Below are 3,151 nucleotides of genomic sequence, written 5' to 3'. Positions count from 1 at the left end.
TATATATATATATAATATATAATAATGTTATGTACGGCGGTGCAGACTGCCGTATTAACGTGCAATATAGCATCTCTCTGTCACAGTTATTTAAAAACCAAAAACCAAACATTTTCTTGAAGTTAAATAATTTATATTGATCTATTTTGAAGGCAGAATATGAGAAATTGCAAAAGCTATTAAAAAAGTCATTTTTTTAATAAAAAATTAATTTTATATTACTTATAAATAGATTATAAATAAACAATAAATTTAAATACTAGATTTAGTACCTCGACAGAATGATAAATCAAATGAGCTTTAGTCAAAAATGATTGGTCAATTAGTTCTCAAATTATCGTGTACGCCAGTTCGAAAAATGTAATTTCGAGAAAAGCGCGTTTAAAGTTTACCATAAAAGGAAGACATCTAAAAATGATCAAAATTCAGAAATCTAAAAAACGAACTGTTTCCAAACTGTTTCTTGATATATATATGGAAGAGAGAAATAACATTTATAATACCGAGAAGTGGAAAATTTCTGAACAATAAAACATTATACAAACTGCGTACATAACATTATGTTTCAGTTTCTTTCATTTCTGTATGATCAGACGTTCTTGTATATATTCTAATATCTATATAAATATATTATATATATTTATTTAAATATATTTCAGAGGCTGCTAAAGATATTAATGATATATCGACTCTGATAGAAGCTGTTACGGTTGTTGATCGCTTAGTGTCGACCGTTTGCAAATTCGAATTTTGTCGCGTTTTATTAAATGGGTGACTTCATTAATTTTACGATTTCGATCTTAAAGTTTTAGGAACATATTTTTTAAATGTTCTTTTAAATAAAAAATAAAAATAATCAATTTATTTGACCTGTCACACTAGAATCTCCCCTTAATATCAATATGGTATGAATTTATATAACACCAACCTTATATAACAATAGCAATTATAAAGATCAATTATAAACATCGCGTGATGTTAAATTTACACCGATATTTTTTAAAATGTATACACGTGTTATGTATTTGTAGTTACATTCACACAATAAATCCAGTTTATCTATCTGTGGTTTTTATCGATGATGTTACTGCGCTAATTCATGAAAACGATTACGCTAATTGATTTAATCAAGTCTCTAATTACTATATAGCACAGTAAACATCTAGCACCTATCTCATGACATGAGTTTTTAGTATGTTCTTAGTACAATATTATTTCTATAGTAAATAATCTTTTCTTTTTCATTTTTTTCCCTCCAGGGAAAAAAACTGTCTTTGATCTTGAAAATTAGTGCACACGAAAAAATGAATTCTTAAAGAATGCATAAATTTAATCCAAGAATATTTTATGCTTAGAATAAAGCGCCAAGAATAAACAATTTCCGATTAACAATAAATTATTCGTAAAATAAAATAAATTTTATTTTTAATTCAAAACAAATTTTATTTCAATAAAAGAATAAAGTTGCACTTGTTTAACATTAAATAATGTTTATATTAGCATTATTTTTTTCTTCAATGATACTTTTTATCAACTTATTTCAAATCCCCCCAGTATGCTTTTTAGTACCATCTTTTTAGTAACATCAAGATGACAAAAATTAATGCTGCAGTAAGTGATGATAGTTTTGTAAATAAAGTGCCACATTTATAAAACATACCTCTTAACATTTAATGTAAGCTCCCAAGGAAAAACTGAATCAAATTTGAATTATACGCTCTATTAATGTAACTCAAAGGCAAGTGAAATGCTAAGACCGTTCTACCAATCTTCGTTAGCCGTATTGCAAATAATGATGCAACAGCAGTCAACCTCGTCACAATAGTAAAAAACGCTGATTGCGTATACAGATGGATCCACCGCGACAGATTCATTGCTCATTTTATCCATTTAACTGTGGAATCCACTGCGGAAAATCCGTCCGCATGTATAGGCGTTTCTTCATGGCGCAGTGATAAAACCGGCCGACTATTCGCGCATCCTCATTTGCAATATAACATGATAGAAACATTAGGACGAGCTGAATATTTCATTCACTCTTAAAGATTGAACCTCATTTAGAGGTATGTTCTATGAATGCAACAGTTCACTCACAAAACCTATTAATCGTCATTTACTACGCCATGCATTTCCGATATTTTAATACTTAATAATTACTGGCCTTTATACATATTGTTGTCGTCTGCCGGCGAATTTTCAAATTTATAATTCTTAATTCAAAAATAAATAGTTTGTAAATAATACGATTGAGTTTGTTAGAACCATATAATGATTTTAGAAATAAGAATACAATTTTAAGAATAAAGTGTACTTTGCATAAATCTATTTATTATTGATGCCAATGAACATTTATAATTGAAGAGAACATTTTATACTTAAATGAAAATAAATAGCATTCAAGAATAAAAATACGTGAATCAGAAATTCATTTTTTTCTGTGTGCAATCCTTCCAACTGTCTCATTGAGAAATATCATGCCGTTTTTTATTATAAATAAAAAATTCTAGATTATGTTGTATATCGTGCATTTATTATTTATAATTGCAATATTTAATATAAAAACATAAATTTATATGAAATATATAATATAAAAATATACATATGTATGTAATTCTTGATTTATTTCAAAGTATTTTCAAAGTTTGCTAAATTTATTTCGATAAATATTTTAATTATTCTTTTGTTATTTCTATGATTTATTTTGTGATATGTGTATAGAGTAGGGCAGACTAATCCATCAGTTTTGATTAACTTTAATGTAATATGAAAATTACGATGATAAACAATGTCTCTTTTCAGAGACATATTTTTATTAAAATTCGCGTTTCTGAAGATTACATATGTAGTATATAAATTTACATATAAGAATCATACAAGCATTTAAAATCCAGCTAGACCGTTTAAGGCTTTTCTATTTGTTATAGGATCATACATATATGATCCTATAATATATTATATTAGATATTTTTATTAATTATATTATTAATTATATTATACAGTTATTATACAGTTATTTCTTAAGTATAATTTGAATATTAAATACATGCTTTTAAATATTCAATATGTACTGTTCGAACATATATTATCGCAAGAGATGGATGAAAAAATCCCGCAGTACTCTACATATAAGAAATATAGAATACAACAGAGC

Source organism: Atta colombica, unplaced genomic scaffold, assembly GCF_001594045.1.
Source record: "Atta colombica isolate Treedump-2 unplaced genomic scaffold, Acol1.0 scaffold30, whole genome shotgun sequence".
NCBI lineage: Eukaryota > Metazoa > Arthropoda > Insecta > Hymenoptera > Formicidae > Atta > Atta colombica.
Note: the sequence above shows the minus strand (reverse complement) of the source record.